This window comes from Solea senegalensis, linkage group LG3, assembly GCF_019176455.1.
Source record: "Solea senegalensis isolate Sse05_10M linkage group LG3, IFAPA_SoseM_1, whole genome shotgun sequence".
Classification (NCBI taxonomy): domain Eukaryota; kingdom Metazoa; phylum Chordata; class Actinopteri; order Pleuronectiformes; family Soleidae; genus Solea; species Solea senegalensis.
This window is the reverse complement of record NC_058023.1, coordinates 23,436,283-23,461,635: the sequence shown is the minus strand read 5'-3', so window position 1 is coordinate 23,461,635 and position 25,353 is coordinate 23,436,283. Positions and strand designations below refer to the sequence as shown.

Genomic DNA, 25,353 nt, shown 5'->3' with positions numbered 1-25,353 from the left:
TCTTTGAGTCTCCTTTTTCCACCCCCCCCTCCCCCCAAATCGTTTACTTTCTCTTTATGCTCTACTCACACTTCTGCTCTCCTGCTCCCTCTGATTCATATAGGCTGCCGCTAATAGAGCGCACTGCCATTAAGCTGCACAATGAAGCGCCGCCGTTATATCTCTGGACGCTGTCGCGTATGCATGCCAAACGTGTCGTTGGCAGTCGGAGACGTGCAGAAATATATACCTGCCTGCCTCTCAGGAACAGACGAGCGGGGTACTTTGTGTATCTGCCCGAAATCTATAGATAGCCGATGCACCATGGGGAGTGCCTCAGTTGCACGCCACTGCTCAGAGCTAATGTGACTGCAGGCTCTTCAGCAAGGTGAGGGAGGCGGGGGGGTCGGGGGGTGGGTGAGTGGAGTGGAGCCGAGCAGTGAGAGAAAAGGCGGAAAATAAATAAAGAAAAAGAGTGGCGAGTGGAATCGACAGGAAGGTTGGATGTCATGCTGAGAAAGCGTCACATTCATGTGTGAATCCCAATCAGGCACAATCTGCTTCAGTGTGAGTGTGCGAGTGTGCGGCGCAAATGTGTATTTTGTATTGGTCTAAAATTAAAGCTGTTGCGCAGTCATGGCTGCGTTTCATTATGTGTTAGTACATTAAAGGCATCCAGCAGGGAGTTGATAAAACGGTGTTGGAAGGGCTTCCTGGAAATGTTTGCATCTGCAGCAACCGAGGGAGGTAGCGCTCTCCCTCACGTCTCCCGTCTGTATCAGGAAAAAGTGTTAACAAACCGAAACCAAGTAAAATGCAGTTACATGAACCGATTAGAGCTGCAACTAACGATTATATGAAAAAAGCTTGATCGATTATCGATTATCAAAACAGTTGTCGATTAATTTAGTAATTGATTAATAATCAATTAATTGATTCATTGTTTCAGCTCTTGAACAGATAATGTGACATTTTAAACAGAAGAGCTGCTTAAGAAGTGGTCAGCATGTTTTTAAAGAAGGTATGAAAATGCAGTGTCTGTCCAAAAAACACATTTTTTAAAGCCTGTATAAGTGACCTATGAACACACACCCCCAGGATGTCCCTATAAGGAGTTGTGTGTTACCTGGTTAAGCTCTAAAACAATTAAAAGTAATAAAATTGAACACAACCGTGTGAAACACAGATTTATAAAACTGTAATCTTCCTCGGTTTAGACAACTCCCTATTTAAATGCTTCATTGCTCTTCATTGGACACTAAAAATGTTTCCTCGAACAATTTACACATGGTGAAAGCCATGCATTGTAATGGCATGACTAGATTTAGTTTGAACTTAACCAGGAGTTAAATTGTATTGCTTAACGTTTAAGTATAATCAATGCCAAATAGATCGTCAAATAAGTTTCACGAAATGTTAATTAAGCTCCGTACAAATCTCTCTCTCTCTCTGTCTCTCTGTGTCTCAGTATTGTGGTGTTTAGATGTTGTGTCGCCCAGTGAAATTGCTGCACTGCACACAGGAAGTGATTTATTTTAATTGGAGACAGATTGAGGGAACGGCAACATTGTGCTACTAAAGAGGGCTGCTGTTAGAGTTTGAAAAACATCATTTAAAAAGAAAAAAAAAAGTGCTCAGAGAAAGTTTCAGAAGGGAATTTTGTGAGTTGTTGAGCAGTTTGATGGCATAAATGCGTCTTTTTCCCCGCAGTGTCATTGTATACACACACTGTACCTCAATCAGCCCTGATAGTGTTTATTACAGAGCCCGTTTCAAGATGGATGCAGCCTGTAATACACATAATGCCTTTATGAGAATCAAGTTGTAATATTATGAGAATCAAGTCACAATATTATGAGAATAAATTCTGAATCATTTTGGAATGAAGTCTTACTCTTTTGAGAATAAAGTTGTAATATTATGAGAATAAAGTCATAATTCAAGCAAAAATGTCAGATAATCAGCTGCAACCTTTTTCTTGTTATTTTTTTTATTAAATATTATGACTATTCTCTTTACAACTTTATTCTGTTATGGAGTGCAGCTTGAATAAGAACTTATTACATGTTACAATTAAATATCTATTTAATTTTTACAGTATTTGGAGCTGCTACAGTCCAGGTAGTTCTTGTTTTTTTGCCTTAAATGGCCAATTTTAATATAAATTTTCATTTGCGTTGCTTAACTTTAGTTTGACCATCATCACTATTGTCATTATTATTACAAAGCACCAGTGGTTAATGGAGGTGCTTGTGTTCTGTTTGTGGTGATACTAGTAGTGAGACTAAGGTCACTGAGACAAACAATTTACATTTGGTTTGTGCAGATTTTCAGGGACGCTCGTTCAGCTGCGGTGATCTTATCCATGTGTGGATTATCAAAACCAGTTTCTACATTTCTTGGAAACACACAGGTGAATCATTTCGACATTGTGTGTGGGTTTTGTGTTCCGAACGTTGCTTGTGCAAACAAGTGTAGCTGTTGGAAGGGAAGCTTTAGTGACTGTGAAATGGTGACTAATACGGGGTAAAGAAGCATGGCCTTTTGATCTAAGCATTGAATAAAGCTGACTGTGCCTGCCTCGGTGCCCCTTAGGCCTCATTGTCAGCCTGCCAGAATGTCATCCTTTTCCCATCACTGTTTATAAAACTGTGGAATACATCATGCAAATAATCAGCCTGGAAACAAACACAAGCACTCCTTTCCCCCAAAGGAAGACGCAGCCATCTCTAATGAGCAGGGAAAAAAATTGGAATATTCATACCTCCCTTTCTTCTGCAGAAACGATTGAGTGATTCCCTTCTCTTTGGCTTCTTCATCTTTGAGGCTTCTCTCTCTCTCTCTCTCTCTGGGTCTCTGTCATTCGCCGGTCTTTGTCTCTTCCCTCTCACCTCCGCGTCTTCTTTTCGTCGCTACCTTGTTTTCCCGAAATGTATAGCGATAAACACAACCAGCCAGCCGACGCTTTCACACAACGCGCCCCACATTAAAGCCGTAAATTCTGCCAGAGAGGAGACGTTTGTTTGCGGGAGAAACAGTAATGAAAGCAAAAGAAGACAATATTTTGAGCAGGAAGTCAGAAATATTTAAAAGAATGAAGTAAAATGACTCGGGGGGTGGGGGGGAATCTCCGACTAGAGGAATTAACTGGCTTCCCACCACATAATGGATTTATTTGTTGAGTTGTTTTGCCTTATTGCACTCAGACAACGGGACTTCTACATAATCATATTCAAAATTCTCCTCTCGCTATTTTTGGATTTAAAACTGAATTTTAATCACTCTAGAGGAGGTTTGGGGAAAAAAAAAAAACAAAACACATATGTTTAGAGTAAATGACACGATCTTTATTAGAAAAAAAAACCAACAACAGCCTGATGTGAACAGTGCTGTGTCTGAACGCTGACCCCCAGACTGCAGACGTTACTTTGCGCCGCAGACGGCTGACCCCCGTGACTGAGATGAAGAAAAATTGTGAGGCTGTGAAGGGAGAAGATGAACAGCAGGATGCACCACAAGGCCAGGGACGGATGATGCAGGAGGAGAGGGATGCTATGTCTCTCTTGACCACCTGTTGAGAGTGACCTAGAATAAGAGAAAAATTGCCTCCTCTATAGGAAGAAAGTTTCTTTTTCTCAGTGCAGAAAGTTCTCTCTCTGTGCTTTTCAGCCTTCAACTTAAAACTCCCCCAATAAAAACCAGTTACCTGTGGCCACTGGATTAACCGTGATCGGGGGGTTTTATTGTTCGTCGTAATTAAGCGATTATTGAGAATAATTATTTAATTATTCGTTTAGAAAAACCTAAGTCAGTTAATTGGTAATTAACTAGCCAATCCGGGCCACCACCCCAGGGAAAAACAATCACAGTTTGCCTTTAAATCAGTTTACAAAATTATGCAAAATATCCCGACAGATATTTCAATTAAACAAGGTTGAAGAAGCAAATTCACATACACAGTAACACAATTTAGAATTGAATATTTATTATATAATATATAACAACTGGTATTTACCAATGGCCCACAGCAAACTGTGTGTGTGTGTGTGTGTGTGTGTGGAATGTAACAAAGAGACAGAGGAAGTAGTGATGACAGGAAGAGGATGAGTGGAGAGAGTCGGAAAACAGTTTTATACTGTTCCAAATCCTAATTTAACACGCAAAGTCTGGAGTTTGTGTCCAACTTTTTTTTCACTTCATTTTAAATTGTTAATACACTATTGTGCCGTAAATTGCAAATTACTGCCAGATATTGCAAGTTTTTCTGGAAAAATGGGCAAAAACACTTACCCACTTACTCCTTTTTATGGCTTTTTGTGGCCTATCTGTGTAAAAGATGTTTGTGTGTACGTGGACAACTGAATTATACTAATTACGATGAACAAATTGTGTACCATTCGCGACCAATTTTGTCTTAATGTCGAATGCTACCTTTGCTCGGGAGCTCGTAGTTTCAAAATTATCTCCCAATTTCTAGAATGTATATTTACCGTAATTTCCGAGAGCATTTGAAGGCAGCATGACACCCCTCTTGTCTCTTGCTGTCCCCTCGTTATCACAGCCAGCTCACCCGTGTCCTTCCTCCATTTCATGATTTTTTTGTTTTTTATTTTTTTAACACACCTGCTTTCAAATGCCCAGCATGCATCTCTCATTACAACTTCAGCAAACACTTCACCTGCAGCCTCCTCCACAGGTCTGCTGTCTTATTTAGGGGATTTAGCTGATTCCCTTAGCCAAGAAGGACATGGTGACTGCAACACGAGAATAAGGAGCTTAGCTCACTCAAATAATTAGTAACTGGAGTGTGCGCGGTTTGGGACCAACAATATTGACCACAGACGAGAAATATGAGAGGGCTGTTTAGGGGAACAGATTGAGATTCATTGTATTGTATTTTCTTCTTTATTTACGTGGTCAATGAAATATTTGCAATGATAGAGTGGCAATCGTACAATTTTTCATACCTTAAATTACGTCCTATGAATTGTGACATCATGTCGGTAGGAGCCAAGTGAATCAAATCCGTACTCGTGCTGCCGTAACATGAAATAAGATCCGATTTAGCCTTGACGTTCACATAAATTAACGTAAGACACGCAATCAGGGAAATGTGGGAAAGGTGAACGGATCACTCGGATCTGGATGACATAACAAATTTGATGAGATTCTTAATACTTAATACTTCACCGATTTGCATTTAGCTTTGTATTACTAGAATAGGGGTAGTATTTTTAAAAAAATGTAGACATAAAATGTAGATATTTCTCAATTCATGGGAAACTGAGATTGGGAAGCACCATTTTTCATAAATACTTCCCTTAGTCTAGTAATGCTTTAGCTAAATGCAAAAAGGTGAAGTATTCCTTTAAGGCAGCATTTCTCAAAGTGTTCTAGTGCTCTAGACCTAGCGGTCCGCAAAGTGACAATCAAGTAACATTGAAAAAGGCACATGTTGCTTGTTGCCTTTGAGAGACGATGCTGATAACATAGGCTTTTATTGAAGCTCAACTATTCCCTTTCTTAATCACAGGACTCTCACATTGCTGCAACTGTTTCCCTATTTTAACGTTTCATGTGTAAAACTCACCTTGACTCGTGACACAAACTCTTCGCCCGAGCTGATTGTGTGGATATAAAAATGATGTGAGCATGGACACTGATACATGAACATAATCAGGTGTTTTTTCATCAGAGATCTTACCCCTTTGAGCATTTAGTTCAAATTGTTCATTTGGAATCTTAATTGCCTAACCTGCGTCACACTGACTCGTTTTGATTATTTAAGTACAAAGACGCGGCACAAGATGAAATCTATTCCTCCCATAAGTGCATCATACGGAGATGTATACAGCAGTGAACATTAATCCCCTGAGTTGTGGGGGTTTGCACCTCAGCACTAGTCTCTGGGAGGACACAGGGTAAACTAATGCACTGTATTTAATAACACCCACAGTGAAGAACAGCATTGTTGACACTGCTGAATATGGATATGATCAAATTATCTCTCTTGGGGGTTCTAAATAGTTGATTTGAATAGCAGAAGGTAATTTCAATAACTAAAAACATTTGAAAATCTAATGAGCTTGAATTATCATTAATGGAACTTGGATAGGACGGTGTGGTGGTGAATAAAACCCAATTTCTTTTTCCATACTAACACTGATAGAAGTCGAGTATTTGCCACAGTCGCTCATGAATTATCAGTGTTCTGCAACGCAATCGTTCAGAAAAACACATTTAAACAGCCACTCGCTGCTTAATGTGCGTTCATATTTGTTAATAAAATACCGAGCAAATAGATGATGTTGTTATAAAAGCACCAGAGTGTCCATCAGTCTATCTGTAATCAATCTTTCCTTTGCCACTCTTTTACAGTGATGATGGCAGAACAAGATGTTTTTACTTTACATAAGAACCTGCAGCTTCTGACTGGTGGACGCTGTGTGGATACAAAGGATAAGACGGACAGAACTGCCTCTGTACATTTTCCCTTTAAACTGTCCGAATCACTTGTCATGGTATTAAAGTCTCGGTTAATTTAAGTAATCTCATTAATTAAAGGGGACTGGCTCAGGTGGTTTGATCTCCCCCTTTCATGGTTGGGCCAGGTCAGTTTAATTAAGATGAATGTTCTCCCAAGAATTCTATTCCAGATGCAAATGCTCCCCTTGAGGATTATAAAGTAGGGATGCACGATATATCGGCATTAATATTGTTATCGGCCGGTGTTCGTCATTTTTTAACGTATCGGCATCGGTCCAATGAGTAAAACTGCGCCGATTTTAACAACCGATGTTTATACCCGTCTAATTGCTGTTCGTGTGTGTCGGGAAGAGAGGCCATGCGGCATTTGTTTGGGCATATGACAGTGTCAGTGACGCAAGCGCAGCACAAGGTGTGTGTGTGTGTGTGTGTGTGTTGAGGAGAGAGAATGTCAGCGGTGTGGGCGATTTTTCAGGGTGTCGATAGAAGATACGCGAAAAGCATTATGCAACACTTGCAAAGTCGAGGTAATGCGCAGAGGGTTCCGCGTCAAGTCATTCAATACCACAAATTTGATTATGTCATTTGAAAAACCGCCACGCAGAAGTACACAAACAACGGCAGGAAGCTAACGCTAGTTACATTAGGCGGCAGACAAAAAGAAAGCAGCGCAGCTGGGACTCGACCAAAGGAAGACAGTGGCCAGGGCAATAACGATCAAGGCAATGGAAATGATTGCTCTTGACGACCAGCCGAGGGTTCCGACGGTTGATAGATACTGGCAAGTTTGATTAAGTATTTTAACATGTTTTCTTTTATTATGGCAGCTCTTAGTAGAGCTTGTCAGATATTGTTTCTCATATCTGTTGTGTAGTTTTATTGTTAAGGGAAGTGGCGCGGTTGTTGTTGCCGGGAGGAAGGGTTGTTGACTTTATTTACGTACCCAGTATAGACGCCCTTATCTCGGTTACAGTAACTTTGACAGGGTATTATTTTTTTTTATGTTCATGTTTGTAATTTATGATCCAAACTTTCTCACAGGAGTTTAGAGAGTTGAGGTTGTTAAACTGTACTTTAATTTAGTTACACACTTGCTACAAGTGGTAAAGGTTTCTAAAAACCTTTACTTGTGTCTTATGTGACCTTGTTATTTGGAGGTAAAACGTGTTTTGAAAATAAAGGAAGACGTTCAAAAATTCAGCTTGCATTATTTTCATTCTGTACAAATTTTTATCATCTCAGAAACTTTTTTTTAAAAACATATATCGATATCGGTAGGTATCGGTTATCGGCCATAGCAGCAATATTAATATCGTTATAATATAATTAATGGCGGAAATAGTCATATCGGTGCATCCCTATTATAAAGTCAATTTTTTTCCCAGATATAAATAATCTTTTTCCAAACATATTTGGTGCAGGCAAAGGTTTAAATTTAAAACTTTTCAGGTTTTCAGGTTATTATTATGAAAACCGTTTACCATGGCATTACAACTTACAGATCACAGTGCATCGACAAAGGTACAAAACATTTAGTCACAGGTATCTGGAACAAAAAATTCTACTATTTCACACATGATTAGAACACTTTACTATACATCTGTTTAGTATTCCCTAAAACTGAAGTGGGAGCCAATGAAAATGTGACCTCAGGGCACAAATTAGGAATGACTGTATGTATAAGTACATAACTGTAGTTGATAATCTTCAGTGTAGTGTTAACTTTCTTGCTCTGCTTCTGGACAGAGGGGAGATATTATTACCTGCAGGGGCTGAAGCTGTGGCTGCTCCAGGTTAACATGCTTACTTCTACAGTACAGATAGGGGATGAACAGGCGGACACTCGGGTTGATCCGGAAGAGTCTGAGCGTTTATTTCTCTCAAAAGGCTCGGAACACAACACATATTCACTCCACTTCTTTCTGTGCATTAGGTTAGAGAGTCAGTTTAGGATCCTTTACATGATGCAAACGTGTAAGAAAGAGATAGCTTTGATATATAGTTTCTGGTCAAATACAAATTTTTAATAAAAAAAACTTAACTTAATTAATAAAATATATCTAGTAGAAAAAAACACGCAGACATTCTTCTTAACTTTGATAAAATATTTGTTGGCCCTCTCCCCGCTACATGTTTTCTTTTGTATCATTGCCCAGAGGTTACTGCTGATCACATTTGCTGAGATGAAAGTGTAAGAACATTCGTGCACATCCACCGTCTCCCTCCTCTGCTAATGAAGGACTCATAAACAATCGAGACATATGAAGCAAGCCTATATTTTTAATAGATAAAAATGCTTCTTCAAAGATGAATCAAGGTTTGTAACATGTTTCGCTGCAAACATTCACCGCTAAACCCCCTCCTTTGAACAATGGTTGTCTAATCAAAACTCCGCAGGCAGGACACGTTTGTCGAGCTTCAGGTTTCTTCACATATCATACGTGTAGATGGGGGTTCTATGAAATAGATTGAACAGCGTGTTTATCTGCTCTAACCGCAGTTTTCCAGTTCCCTTGATGAGGTTGATCAGGAAGATTGGGAAGTGAGCTTACGTCTCCCTTGATTTATAACATAAGTAAACCATTTTCTGACAAATTATTAGTCTCAATTGCACAAGTGGTGTTCCCATTTTGAGGAAAATAAAGTGCCGCACATATGAGAAGACACCAGTGTGATTGACAGCTGGTATCAACCAATTGGAACGTTCACTTTCTTAGAGTTGACGTCACAAACAATTGCCTCTTGGCTCTAAGGTTCTTTTCACACCTAATAGTCCTATCGTTCTACATGCGTGTTTATGTTTTGGTTGGGTTTTCCCACAATGCCTCACGTTGTAGTCCTCGTTCCTGAATTTAGTGAACTTTAAACGAACCGAGACCTCAAATTCAGTTCAGTTGCACAATTGCACCTCCCGAAACGAACCGGACTATTAAATATATTAAATGACAGGCCTTACTACGTTGAACTTAAACCTCCTCATACGAACAAACATGTGGGATAAGCAGGAAATCATGAGGTTATTTAGAATGAACTGTCTGCTCTTTCATTTTTTTTTCTGTCAATGTTCACAAAGCTTCACAGGTTTCCTTTCATTCAGTGTATCGACCGGTAAAGGAAACAGTAAGATATTTAGAGGCGGTGCACGATGAGAACAGACAACGTTCCTTTCAAAACAACAAGGCGGTTGCATTTTTAATGTGAATCTGTAAATTGAGCGACCGGTAAAATTGCCTCACATTCAGCAGGTGGAGACTATAAAATGTTTCCGTTACACGTCTCATTCATGCACATTTAACAGCCTCTCACTCTGACAGGCTTTGTAAAAACGGTCTATTTTTGGCCACAGGGTCAAGACGAGATGAAAAACAGTTGACCAATAATTTACGGAGAGAGTGAGATGAATGTTTCCTGTAATTCTGAGCGAACAATTGGCCTGTGCAGATGTGTAGACACTGGTGTTGGAACTGAAATGAATTTAACTGAAATGAGTGGCAAAGATGGCAAAACCTCTATTTGGAGCAAAAGAAGACAAAGTACATTTAATACGCTGTATGGTTATTGGTATATATTAAAGATAATGTATATGTATATATGTGTATATACAGTATGTGTGTATATTTTATATGTATATATAAAGCTGCCTTCTTATAGCAAGTAACTCATTGGATACTTTTAACTTAATGAAAAGCCAAATTACTTTTTCTAATTACTTCTTACTGTAACTGTCTCCAGCACGGGTAAGTATAGAGTACCATTGTTAATATTTCATTAATTCATCAATACAGATCTAGCTCCAGTTGATGAACCATACCCAGTAAGTAGTCCATGCTAGTAATTAGTGCGGGATTCATTTATTGTCCTTTGGTGTGAAGCGGATCCATTTACACTGATTTGGAAAAGGAGTAGCAGTAGATACTCACCCTGGTCTTATTGGCAGCTTTCGAGATGGTCATTACTAATCTAACGGTACCCACGGGAGGGCGGAGGAAGGAGGAAAAAAAAAAGCTGGAGGGCTGTGAGCAGTTCTGCATGCAAGCGCGTATGTACACGTGTGCGTGTGGTGCGGTGAAAAGGTCGAGACATCGCGGCAGGGGTCACTCATAAAAGATGTGGGGGTCGGCGGGAGAGATCAGCAGAGGTCAAGCCAGTAATGGGAGCCATTTTTCATTTCTCATCCCGGGTTTCCGAGTTAGCGGCGAGAGTGAAGTAGTGAAGTGAAGGAAATGGCATTTCAATGTGCGTAACCTCTCGCCTTTGCAACGTCCCCTCCTGACAGGGAATGGCAGGTCCTTCTCATCTCTCTCAGGCCGGGCTCATATATCACTCGCAGCTCTTTCTCAAGTCTCCCTCCCCGGAGACCGAGGCCCGCGAGAGTGCGAGGACGAGTGCAGGTGGTGCAGGTGGACCACTCTTCAATCTAGCAGCTACTCAGCAATCAGCAACACATCCATCACAAGCCCTAAAAGTAATTTTGAACCAACTGACACACACGTGTGTGTATCCCCAGCCTGTGACATGGATGAATAGCAGATGACAGCCACTGAGCTACATCTCGAAAAGTCTATCGACTCCTGTTGTGTGTGTGTGTGTGTGTATCATTCCAGCATATAGACCAAAACGAGATGAGAGGTGCAGGGAGCTACCCAGACAGTTTGACCACTTGGTGGCACTAGCAGCCAAAATCAATGAGCCCAAACAGAGTGTGGGGGGGGGGGATTGCAAGGGGTGTTGGAGTAAGAGCAGTAGGAATTTTCTATTTCCATAATATCGCATCAGCCATGAATACTCTCAACAGCAGGCATAGCACTATCAAAATGAATCATGTGCTGTAAACCTCTTATTAAAGATGAATATTTCAGTTTTGGTGCTGCTGTGAGAGCAGTAAGCTCTGCTCCACTCAGTGTGGCGAACTTCATGTGAGGTGAGTAGTGAGGATAGAAACGCCGCGGCGCAGACAGACGATGCACAAACACACGAAATAAATGCATCTTTTCTTTTTTTTATGACTCAGTGACGCTTTCACTGCCACGTCCGTGTCCCTGTTAAAGAAGGATGTTGAAGGAAGGAACACTACTGAGGCCAGAGGGCGAAGATAGTTTGTGATTCAGGTCATGCTCGAGCCTAAATGTCACTGACCAGAGCTCATCAGGTTAATTGAAGGTGTCTTGTCATCTTTGTCTGCTTTGCCCTGTCCTGAAATACAGTCTCAAACACACTCACACAGTATTCTAACTTCTCAACCTTTTTCACTTGCTATTTTCATATTGAGTGTTTTTATTTTTTTTACAGATTAAAAATAAACTTCTGTGATTTTTTTCCAGCTTCTTAAATGTGAGTATTTGACGGTTTCTTTGCTCCATATTACAAATAAATCCTTAAAACTCAAATTATTTTGGTTTGTGAACATTTGAATCTGAACCAAACAACTCAAAATCAATCATATTAAATGAGAAAGTATAACCGATTAATCATTAATGGAAATAATGATCAGCTGATAATTGGTCAATGAATCATTTTAAACTGCTCTGCTTATTGTTACTTCACTTTGCTGTTTGCTGACCTTTACTGTGCAGAATAGTGTAATTAGTCTTTTCATGAATATTCAAATTCGGTACAATATACAGTACATTTCTTTTATGATCTGAGAAAACGAAGTACTTTTGTTAATGATAAATCGATTGTCATTTATGAATATGTCATGGAGTTTTGCTTTGACAATGGGACACGCATGCATACACAAGTATCTGCACATAAAGGCTGTCTTTGTCGCAACAGCAGAATTGCATTTATTTAAACGTGGACTATTTACAGCCTCAAAACAGAGTTTTTCTTTAACCCAAAATTTAGAATGAAGAAAAACAAAACGTTTTATTTAGAAAAATACACTGCAGTTGTACACGTACACCAGACTCTCTCTTCTCTGGTGACAAAGACGCTGATTCGCCGGCTTCCTGCAACATCACGAGTGAAATTACTGTGATAACCACATATGCTTTGACTTGGAACTTCTAAGCTTTCAGAAACCGTTGGAATTTTTCCGATAGCACAAACCGTCGCATAGTTTACAGTAATGCACATTACACTTGTGTGTTAATGGGTTAATTCTCATTCTAAACAAATCGCTTAAAGGCAAGCTTGTTTCCCCTGCAGTCAGTGAGTCAGATTTGTTTCATCCATTTAAGAACAGTTTCTCTGTGGCTTTAATATACAAAATCTAGCTAAAAATTGAAATATAAACCTTTGATAAATTAGCGAGTATGTCTTTGTGTCCTCTGTGTTTTGACAACACTCCTGATTATTGTGAAGCAGTTCAAAATAATTATAATAATAATTTCCTTTTCTTTCTTTGGTAAAGCCTGAGGCGTCCAGCACAGGTGTTTTGTGAAATAACACAGAGGACGACTGGCTAACTGCAGCAGAAACTGGAGGTTCCTGTAATGACTGTCCCCAGTGCACCCTGGGTAATAATCAGCCCTCGTTTGTCATAATAGCAGGTAAATACTCAAGCACAGACGCAGTAGTACTCGCAGTAGGACGCCGGCAGCGGCGGCGGCGGCCCCACAATAATATTTCACTGGGTTTTTATAAAGCGACTAAGGCTTTGTGGTCGTTCTGTGCCACTTTTTATTGTTTACAGACGCAGCAGAAGACGTACAACAGGAATGAAAAGGGCAAGTCATTGCAATAAAAATGGATTCAACCTCAGGTGCACAAGAAGAGTCCACCCTCAGGGATTAGTTATTTATTCAAGGTAATTTTGTTTACCTTGTTCCCTTTCGTTGAGTGCATCATAATGTAATTATAGTGGTACTTAAGCACATTTACATGACATTAAAGAAACACACACTATTGTTTTCGTTCAATTATAACCAGATACGATATGATCGCTACTGCACGTACGGCGTGTTTAGTCAGACCCAAACTGTCCTCAGTGCTCCACAGTTTCCAATAAAGACAACAGTGAGGCAAACATGGCCAGATCCAGGCCAGCGCGGATTTGGACTGACGAGGACACTTAGGTTATGCTCTGTCATTTCATAGATTATAAATAAGACAATCAACAAGCAGCTAACAAACTGGCTCAGTCCATTCAGTAAGAATAGTAGACCAGTACAACCGTATCTCCACTTAACTGTGCGTGGAAAAGTACTGACTGCAATTCTGTGGCCCGGGCTCTCGCTGACTTGGCTATGAAATGTACAAAGCCAAAGCTCGAGGCAAACTTTCTCTGTTGTGCTCGTCATGTCAGTGAAGAAACTCTGAGATAAAAACAAACGGTTCACATGACCTTTGGAAAGATCACTGTCTCTCAGTTCGCCCGAGAGCGGGAAGGCAAAGGGGGGACAGAGGGGAAAGAGAGGAGCCGCTATTTCTCTACAGTGAGGGATAAAAGTGGAGTCGAGTGTGTGCACTGCGCGCCCTATCCGTCTTCCCCCCTTCTCAATGCTTTCTGTTCCATTTACAGGAGCGGAGTGTATTTGTCTCTGTCCAGGACTCAAGTGAAGCAGGATGAGGAGGAGGAGGAGGAGGAGGAGGAGGAGGAGGAGAGGGCCGTTCATACGTATGTCGCTTATTCATTAACATGCAGCTCTTTGTGATTTACTTTCATTACTGCGTGTTTAATGAAGAAGTTCAGTCGCGGCCGCGCTGCAGAGGGCCGCTCGCTCGGCCGGGGCCACATGGGCTTTCCTCGCTGCCCATTACAGCTCAGTCCTGGGAGAGTCCCTGCAGCTAACTCGCTCTCAGTTGTGCGCACACTCCCCGCAAAGCCATTCATCTATGTTTGAAATATCAGGACAGCTCTGCGGCGCGAGCGGAAGACCTTTTGTTACACAGAGAGCGCCGAGACGAGTCGACAGATGTGAAAAGACGAGAGTAAAAAGTTATACGCGCCGTATATGTGCTGCATGTACAGTATGCGCCGGTTAATGAAAAGTCCACACGGAGAGAGATGTGGAATATTCACGGCGCCTGTTGTGAACACGGAAAAGCTCTTACACGTGTGAAAATCACTTAGACGACCACATGACACGACACGTGACAGCTGGCTTCTTCTTTTCAACTTTAATGTGTGCGCCGTGCGTACAGTACTGTAGTGTCAGTGCTCACTGACATATGCTCTCGTCTTAAAGTCAAATGAAGTCAGGTCATTATTAAGTTGCTTCGATTACTATCTGGCAATTACGATGTGCAGTCAGTTTACTCGTCACGAGGAGAACGGCTGAACGTTCTTCTGTGTGGGAGAATGACCCTGATGATACCAGACGATGAGTAAAGATGTTGTTGAGCTTCATTATTTGGACCCTATAGTATATGTTTTTTTGAGGCTAGGTATAGGTTGATTAAAATGATTTATGGTGATTTATAATGGGAAAATATCTAAGATTTGAGCAAATGTTATCTATTGTTGTCTGTCAGTCAGTGTCAATATGGTGGAAAACAAAAATGTTATTGGTATTTGTTTTTTTTGTTATGATTAGAGCCATGCTTTTGTAAAAAACGATTTTTGTGGGTTTAAAAAAGCTGTAGCTTCAGCATGCAGCATTCTTTAGAGAATCGTATGACATAACGTCCTGTAATCTGCGAAATGTACTATTCGAATTACAAGTATTTTGCATTTAAATGTATACAAATTAGAACGTTGTCTGTGTTTCATATGCACTCTTTACCATTCAGCACAATCATGCTGACATTAATATTTATTCAAGCGACGTAAATATTTAAACATGCACGTTTTGTGTTGAGGAAAGCGCCGTTTGTGAAATGTGAAAGTCGCTTTATTGTAAACGCGGCTCCTGTGGCCCCGGCTGCTACGAGGAAAATAAGACCCTGCGTGATCTGAACCATATTTATTTTATAAACGCAGAAAGAAATGATTTCAACCGTTGAACTAATCTCTCCTCTCCTCTCAAGTCATTTTTCAGTCATTGCATATTCAGTCCTCTCCCGCTGTTATCGCAGACATTTTGTGAACTAGCTGTGACCCCGTAAATAGTCTCCAACTGAGGATTGCGGCAAGCACTCTTCATATAAAGGTCGCTGGCAAAAACAAATACAAACGTACATTTTCAAAACAACAATTACAATAGTTTTATTTCCTCAGCATCCTCTGTATTAAAGCTGGTGGCAAGTTACAGCAGAAACGATCCCACTGCTGAGTGAACACATTAGCTGGATGCTTATTCGAGGTAAATGTGAATCCACAACAGGGTGTTTCCATGCTCGCGGAATTAAAAATGTGACATGATGTGGCCCTGTTTATTTTGTAGTGTTTTTTTATTATTATTTGAGTGTGTTTGCACTCTGTGACTTTGTTTCACCATACATAAAAAGATTCGTATTCTATTATTCGGTGTTTGAGGAGAATGAAGTCGTGTGGACAGCAGTGTCACTCGTGTCCCAATTAGCCGCACAGGGTCTCGAATTGGCCCCCGAAGCTCTGCGGAGCTTAATCACGTAATTAACGAGAAAGGTGTCGCTGTCTGTCTGATGCGACCATTCTGCTAGATATATTCTCCCTCCGACACGTTGTCTTCAGTCCATGCTTTTGGAGACAGAGACATCCGTTGTGACCTTTAAGACAAGGAAAGACTCAACTACCTGCGACACAAGTCTTTTATTTCCCTTGGCCCTGTTCTGAATTAACGTCTTGTTATTTTTGCACAGATACAGTGCATGAACGTCTTGAAGGAATACTTCACTGATTTGCATTTAGCTTTGTAGTACTAGAATAGGGGTAGTATTTTTGAAAAATTCTGCTTCCCAACCTCAATTTCCTCTGGGTCTAGAAATATCTTCATTCTTTTTTCTTTGTTACGTGCCCACCAGTGAAACTGCGACGCTAATTCTGCACCTTTTAGACCCACAAGTAGGGGGACGGGACCTCATTCCCAGAATGTAAACAGTGTACGCCATCTTTGCTAACAGTTACGCTAACAGGACCAAGTGTCACTGGTGGGCATGTATTAAAAAAAAAGAGTGAAGATATATATCGACTCCGGGGAAACTGAGGTTGGGAAGCGCAATTTTTCAAAAATACTACCCCTATTCTAGTAATACAAAGCTAAATGCAAATCAGTGAAGTATTCCTTTAAATATCCATGGTTTGTTTAATTGCACTCGACGACTGCCCACTCAAGCTCTCTCTCTCTCTCTGATGGCTGATTACCTACTGCTGATTTAACTCTTAGAACACAGAGCGTTTCAGCTGCTTTTTTTTTTCCATTACTATGTTAAAACGCACAGTATATACAGAAGGTATAAGAATGAGCAGTATAGAGTAAACCTCAACTTCAAAATGACCTGGGGGCCAGTGAACTTCTAGTCCGGTCAGGAGGGGCCGGGTCAAGTAAAAAAAAAAAGTCCAACAGTTTGGGAAAAATAAACGGTTTTTTGATTAGAAATTAAAATGATATCTTATGATGTTGCAATAGCAAATATTTTGGATGACATTGCACACTATTTCAAAGTAAAAATGTCTGTTTTTAAATGTATTGCTCACCACAAAAAAAAACGCATTTATGACGTAAAATGAATCTGTAAATAACAAAAACAGAAACATTAAAACATTAAATCAAAACATACATGTAGACAATTGTAATTAAAACACTAGACAAGCTTATATATATAATTAAATATTGAATTTGATCATTGCAAAATAAGTGTAGGGCTGTAGGACAGCGACTGGTGGGTCTGAAAGTACTCGAAATGTTTAAAATCGGATTGAATTTGTGAAATATATAAAGTTTATAGTATAAACACAGGAGTGTATTATTCCCATGGCAAGTTACCACGGGTGCACCATGGGTAAAGCAGACCGCAGTCTCTCCCTCTTGGACGTGCCACACGTCAAGCTGACTGAGTGGTCGTTTGTAACGCCTGGTGTTAATTGCTCATCATATTATTGGCTTAATGATAAGACATGGAGCACTGAGAGCGACATATGGATTCGCAGAGTGGCCGTCAGTCTGCCCACCGCCGCTTGTTTTGCATCCCTGGTGTCCATTAGCAGAACAAGCCGAGGCATATTTAGCAAATAATCAGCAGAAGCACTGTGGAAGTTAAAAAGAAGAAGGAGGAAAAAAAAATCTGCCATTGGCATTATTTTCCCTTCAGCCTTCAAGAGTGACAGGCCCATTATACAGTGCATAGAATTTATGAGATGATCGCCTTTGATGGCCTGTATGTCTGTCGTTGGCTGTAATGTTTTCTATGGTAATGATGCTTCCCCTCTGCCTTAGACCACAAAGCCGCCATCCGCCTTGTGACTCCATTCCTCTGCCGAAAAGTGATTGTTGACGGCTCCATTAAGGGTTATAGGGAAAAATATTTTCTTTTGCACCCCGCTCCCACCCCCACCACCTCCTAACCACTCTGAAGCGCTATATTCACTCATCAGCCGGGCTTATTTATGTCGTCTTCCTCCGCACGGGGACGCATCGGGTTTGAACTTGTCGCTTTGAAGGAGGACGGGCGTGATTTGAGGCGACCTTGATACAAACTTCTGCACACGGCCATGTAATGCCACGCAGCGGGATCGCACGGGGAATCAAAAGCTTGTGGCCTGGAACGGTGCGCGCCGACTGTTCTGGTCATTACGGCTGCCCTATAACCGAGCCACAGTTCTCACATCCATCAGAGGTGTGAGCCCATCTCATCTGTCTAATGAAAAACCTGTCATGTTGTGCATTAGATTTAGACTGATGCAGCACATGTACGTAATGTGCCTTTGAATTGATTTGTTTAAGGGTGTACACTCGCGTCACCCATCAATGTCTGTCTGAGAAGTGAGGGAAGACTGTGCATGACTGAGGCTCAATATAAACACCCACCACCCCCACTAAGGGACCCGAGGAAAAACTTAACCATGGCTCCCTTTAGATCCTCACCTTCCTTAAAGCAACTGCCAGTTTCCATGAGGAAAACCATATTACAAATAGATGTCCTAAATTGACCTAAAGTGACCATGGTATATGTCCACATATGTTTATGTTTGTTTTTAGATCATCTAAGAAATTCAATAGATAATTCTGTTATTTATTTCAAAAATCACATTCATACATGCATATCAAAGGAAATTATCTAATATTGATTAAAAAACTTTGCATTAAGTCTTTTTCTAGAGCTGTCCCTTTCATTTTACCTTTTAACTAACACTAGACCAAGACAATGTCACACTTGTTACGTCACATCTCCATGTGCTGATGTACTAACCACACCCTCTTAAATGTTTCTGTTTTCATTTTCATAAAAAATTATGATTATTTCGACTGCTTATCTCATAATTTCAACTCTTTTATCTCATAATTATGACTTTTTATCTCATAATTATGACTTTTTATCTCATAATTTCGAAATTGGCTTCCATAGCTATTTCATAATATGATCATCGATTCATCAAACCCATGATCGATCTGTTAATACAAACCTTTTACTGCGGCGTGAAGGAAAACTGAGTCTTGATAAGATCCCGTACGTTTTTGGTAGATCAACTCATCTCCACCCTAGTTTTTAGTACTGAACCATGTCTTTTGTTTATTTTAGAATATACACATAATCACAATGTAGTAATAGTTTTAGTCCGCCCTCATGTGAATATTCTGTAATAAAGAAACATGCACAAACTTTTGCAAGTGGAAAATATCAAGTAAAAAAGTGCTCTAATTTATCGGCGTAGACACAGTGGAGTTCGTCTGTCCTTTGCGGCGACACAGCCACAGTAAACATTTTCTTTTTTTAGTACAAAGCAGAGAGTTGAAGCTCGGCAACAACACACATCATATTGTTTAAATGTTACTGTCACTAGTGAAAGCGAGCAGAAAAACATCTCCCTCATCAAAAACATTTATCTATTTGAAACCCGCAGAAACAACAGATAGAATATGAAATGTGACCTCAGAGATTTGGACCTCTTGACACCTGTTTTTTCACCGTGGGAATCATAGCTGTAATTGCTTTCGTGGGGTCCCTGATCCATTTACACTGCACACTGCATTTCAAAGCTGGGAACACGATCTGTATTTGACACATGTCCCCCTTTTCATCTTCTTTTATGTCTTAGCAGCCTTTTGTGATGATGTTTATTTGGGGTAAAAGTTGTGTTTTGACTTTAAACCTTCAGGGACGCGGGATTGATTCCAAAGACAGCATTGTAATATTTTTTTCTATTTCTGGGGGGGGGCGTTCATTCTCGATCTGTGCACTTTCATAAATGGGTGTCTTTATTTTTACTCGCATTATTTCGCAGATTTATGAAACAAAAAAAAACAAACAACAATCCGTCAATAAAACAAACACATAAAAAAACTGTAAAGATTATGTTACGCCATTCTATTTTTTTGTCTACACAAACTCTTTGCAGACTGAACAACACAGAACCAGACACAATAAACACTTGAATTACAATCCAATATCCTCTCTGTTTTTCCACACGTCCACTTTTTGATATTGACGTGTGCATGCCAATTATCCTTTGTTGAAACATGAATGCAATAGAAGATGAATAATATCCCAAAAGAATCCAAACAAAATCGTCCCAGGCAAAGGGGATGGATTAGAAAGCAGAGGATGGAACACAATGTCACTCTTACTCTTTCTATTCCTCTTCATCCTATCCGCTCTCATATATCCCAGCATCCAAATCACTGGATCCTGTTAAATCAATGCAAAGTTCATGTCTGTGTCCTTGCGTAAAAACATCTCTTCCCTAAATCTTTGAAAGACCTGACCTCTCCACGCTTGGCGTGAAAACACTGAATCATGTCATCTCTTAATCGGATGTTTTGCAGGTGTACTGCGATAAAGGACGCGCGGATAAATATTGAGAGGCTCGAGATGAGAAATGGCTGATTCATCCCCGGCAGAGCACAAGGACGGTAGCCTCCTCGGGCTGTGAATCGTTCTCTAATCACCAGCTAATTAATAGTTGATGTAGCGGCTTACAAAAACACGAGTGCTTCTAACCTGTACATGCTATTGATTTAGCTCTGCTTTAGGTTCTTTCAGGGAAAGTCAACGTGTAGGAGCAAACATACTCTGTCATATTCTTGGAAATAAAAGTTTCACTTGCCTGGTTTTACTCGGAAGTTTGAAACAAATCAAGTTTTGGTCTGTCAGTCTGTCGACGTCACATGTTAGTATCACCTCGCTTTTAACCTCGGCAGTCCTCCGTCATCCTTATTATTATTATTTCTTATTTTTACTCTCCGAAACTAAGCAAACTACAGAAGAGAGAATCAGCTGTTCACCAACAGCTGTTCAGCTGTTCACCAACAGAAACAAGGGTTTAGCTCATTTCCATGATCGTCTATTAAACTCGATGAAATGTGTAAACCGGAAAGAAGAAACATCAAGTATTGAAGACGAAATATAAACTGAATCGTGCTTTTACGTGCAATATTTATGTTTAACGGCTCACATGTCATTTCTATCCTACCCTCTTTCAGTGAAATAGCGTCGCTGTATCTCGGGCTCCATGCTTCTTTGTTATCTGCTCCCCATAAAGTGTGCGGGTGACGGAGTTCAGCCTTTCTGTACCGGCCATTTTATGTTATTTAACATTTAAAGAATCCGAATTTTGGACATTTGTGAGTCGATTCCACGTCTGAATCGTTGTTTTTCCTCCACCCGTAATTCCCAGTGCATTCCCAGTATATGTTTCCAGGCGTTTTAGTATGGGTGCGGATTCATTCTGAAACACAATGTTAAAAGACTCATCTGGATGTACAGTAGCATGGTGCAGGGCGTGCACTGATGCTCCTGTCAGAACTTGATCCTACATGCCAAACATCTTCCATTATTTACCCAGGGGTAAATGTACCTCATCAGATAAGGTCATTACAAGTCCTGAGCAGATAGGAGGTGGAGCAAATGAGTAGGTGGGTGTGAAACAGAGGTTAGAGGGTTAACTTTTTTTTTTTTTATGACTGATCCACAACTCAGAAAACAAACAGCAACAGTTTAAAGGGGATTTATTTATGATATACAACTAAAGTTTAAAACATTCACTGCAATACAAATTACCCCTTCCTCCACAGAGACTAGAGGACCAATCGCGCATGAACTGAGAGCTACACTTCTACCCGTTCTCCCACAACATAAATGGTATTTGTTGGCGGCGGTAAATTAACATTTAAATTGTGAATACACTTGCACAATCAGTGAAGCCAGTGTTTCAATTTAAACACGTTTCCTTAATCTCTGATGACATATCATGGTCGGTGTGTGGCTTAATACATTTTTTTTTTTTCTTCTTTACTTGGCCCATGGTTCAGTTTTTAGAAATAACTATTTGAAAAAGACAAACTGTCATCATTAAGAATGAAAAGTATCTTGTTTAACTGTGATTTTTAGATGTTGAATGACTTTTAACACTGTGCCTTTGTCATTTTTAGTTAACAACCATTTGTAGCCAGTTGTTAATTATTACAGAGATAAATCAGCTGTTGAGCCTAAACAATTGTCATATCAGATCAACTGGTGCTGTAGCTGCATGTCTGACAGTTTAATCTCCATCTTTTAATTATCAGGCTAATTGATTCTGCTCTTTTTCCCTGCCTTTATCTGGCTAGTCACATTAATACATTGGATTTTTATAGGAATGTTGTAGATCCAGCTGCAGCTAAAGTGTTTAAATGAAATCATCTCCCCGATGACGCATGCTTTACAGCTCTCCGAGAGGCCGTTGAGTGAAGCGTGATGCAGGCACCGCAAATTGAATCAATTCATGTGCCGCTCTGGAGCCCGAACGCTTAAGCGAATAAGAAAGAAGTTCTGCATTTAATGATGTTGTTGTGTTTGTGCGTTTCTTTTCCCTCCGCTTGATAAAGGTTTCCAGAAGATCAGGCGTGAAGAGGAAGAAAGACATCAGATAACAAGGCGGCGGCGTATGGCGGCGTGACGCGCGGCGTCACATGGCCCTCGCGGCAACCGGCAAGAACAAAGTGACGGGCTGCGGTGGAGCGCCGGGACAGAATCAAGAGGTGAGTGGAGCATATTAAAGTGATGAGTAGCCATGTGGAAAATAGTGAGGGCCATTCAGACGCACACACGCACGACACAGATGTTATGGCACATTTACACACGTGTTGAGGAGGTTAAAAACCTTTAAAATACCTACTTTGGTGAGTAAAAACCTTTCGGATTATGGCCCAACTTGTCCTAAATTAGAACTAGCCACATTTTTAAGATGCTTCTCAGGCATTTTTAATTGTGACGTTTATACCCAAATGCCTCTTTAAGGTGGAATTCCAGAAAACACTAAACCCCAATAACATATCTTTCCTGTTTCCTGTTTCATGTAATGTCAAATTAAGAAAAAAAAACATCAGACAAAAAGCATATATCTCACTTTTGGTCTTTTTTGGGTCATTTTTGGGTTGTGTTTTGATTAGTTTGGTCCGTTTTTATTTTTTTTGATCAATAGTAATAACTGTGTGCTATATTAACACTGTATATACACTATGCTTTCCTTCCTGAAACCTGGAAATTAATACATAATACGCATATTAATAAAATAAATACAAACATATATATACATAATTAAACATAAACTCTTCTAACATTTAATAAGCCCTCCACTGCCACAGCCAATTTTGTGTTGTTTTTTTTTGTTTTTATAAATGGTAGTCATTTTGTCTTTTGGTGTTCTTCTTTTATCTCATACTTGTTTTGTCACGTCTTTGCCGCATGTCTTTGTGTTTGTTTTTCTATGATTTATTTCCGTGTCTGCGGTTGACTGTCGACTGGGGTTGCTTTGTGCTGTATAACTTTGTCTTTTTGGATGCTATTTGGCTGCTCCGTGTGTGTCTTTGTGCTCACGTCGTATCCGTTTTGTCGTCTTGTGTAATTGTACATCTCTATGTGGTCATTTTCTTCTTGTGTCTTTTTGCATAGCCACTTCCATTACTTTTATAAAAAAACCAAAACCCTTGGCTACCCTTGACCAACCCTCTGGCCCTTACAGTATGCGCACGCACAGTAAAGGAGATTGTCTCATTATGCATAAATGTTCGCCAAGCGCTCTTGATGTTTGTGAGGGACATGCCTGTCATCGCCGCTGACATATTGATCAAGCGTGGCCTTCCTTTTGTGCACGCGCTCCGCAACACTTAATGATCAACATGGAACACAAAGCTTCCAGCAATGCGGACACATTGACAGTGTGTGATTAAATCAGCCGCGGTGGCAGCATTGTTGACGACAGTGATGATAACACTGAGGGCGCTTATCTAAGGAAAGGACGAGCACACATTAACGCCACTGCACCCTCTCAGACATAGATATTTATGGAAGCTGATGGGGGGGGATCTTTTTTTTAATTTGCGCTGAAAAAACGAGGCATTCATCATCAAACTGAGTGGTCAATATAGAATTCTGCAGAGCTCATGAATAATTGTTTCCAAGTGTTATGTTTTGCCTGTCAGTCAGGAGTGCTCTATGTTCGCTGTAATACATCTGAATTAAGCGCCTGGTGGCACTCTGTCACGTACACCCCGTCGTAAGCCGTTAAATACATAAATCGGGTTTAAATGAACACACACACCACTTGTCTTGCCTGGTTTGCAGGGTAATTCATCTTCCAACTCCATGATTCTGTTATGCAGTCAAATTGACAAGTAATCCATTGCTGGTGTCCTTGTTGTCAACATTAAGGTCATTTCTGATTGTTGCATTGAATGAACAGACTTGCAGCTTTTGCAACGCCTCGCAGGGGGTGATGGGACATTTCGCCTGTCGAATACGAGTACATGCTAGACTGTACACACGAGTCCGAACAACCTGCTAAGACAGCGTTTGGTATCAAAATGCTGTCAAAAGAACTCTAAGCATCATCCGCAGAGGTGGAGACTCACAAAGAGGAAAACAAAAAAAGCCAAAGTAAGCGGTGCAGTACATTTGTGTTTGCTCAGACTATATAAATAGATCAAAGCTCATTATTCTCAATTACTTTTTAGCATAATCTGGGAAATAGACAGCCAACCCGACACTCTATAGTTTGTTAAAAGTGTTTTCTGAAAAGCTTTGCAGGTGGTGTTCACTGGAGCCGAATCATTTCACCTCTCGTTTTGATTAATACACCCGAGAGTTGTGGTTTGGAGGCAGCTGCTAGCGTATCACCTTTGAGATAATGAACCGCGGTTGCTTTGTATGTAAAATACCTGAATTTATTTTAAAGAGACCGTACCACTAAGTGACAGTAGCTCAGTGGTAGCGCAAGTCGTTGTCGGTTTTAGCTTCGATTTGAAGACACATACTGTAACCCCATGTTGATGCTAACGGCTGTGCCGGCAGCTGAATGGGTGAAAACGACTGAATGGGTGAAAACTGTAGTGAACGCAGCTTTGAGTGGCATATAAATACTATTTTGTACGTGTATACTTCCGCGCACGTGCTGCACACGAAATATCGCGGACCCTGGTATACTCATGCGTCACCACCGGGAGGCAGTACAAGTCTGGATGCAGGGAATAGGACGCAGGGGAGTCCGGGGGTCAGCCGGGTCGAGGCTCGGATGACTATCCTTGGCGACTACTTCTTCTGTTGTTGGGCAGAAGTTCAGTTTGCGCACGGGCTGTCCACGCACACCCAACATGCTCTTTGCACACCGTTCCAAAATCTGCCCTGCGTGACAATGTTGTTTTTCTTCTCTTCACTCTCCTCATATAACGCATATACAGTAGTTATGACCATTTCTACTGCTTCTTCAATTTCATTGTTTTTTTACAACACATTTCCTAATGGTTGTCATGAGAACCCTTGTTGAATTTCAGTTGAGCTTGAGCTGTAACGGCTGCTGTCTTGGATTGTTGGGTCATTGTTCTGTCTGACCGTCACAGAAAAGTATGTAGGGGATGGACTGACTGGTTTAAAAGCCCGACAGCTGACATA

The 25,353-nt window shown here is 40.5% G+C and overlaps 1 long non-coding RNA gene across 1 annotated transcript in view; it reads left to right on the top strand.

The window, feature by feature from the left end:
- Window positions 1-25,353, top strand: part of LOC122765787 — a 110,814-nt gene that overhangs the window by 71,255 nt on the left and 14,206 nt on the right. The window contains exon 4 of the long non-coding RNA XR_006360005.1: window positions 22,293-22,445. This is a non-coding gene — a long non-coding RNA (uncharacterized LOC122765787). The remainder of the gene's footprint in view (window positions 1-22,292; window positions 22,446-25,353) is intronic.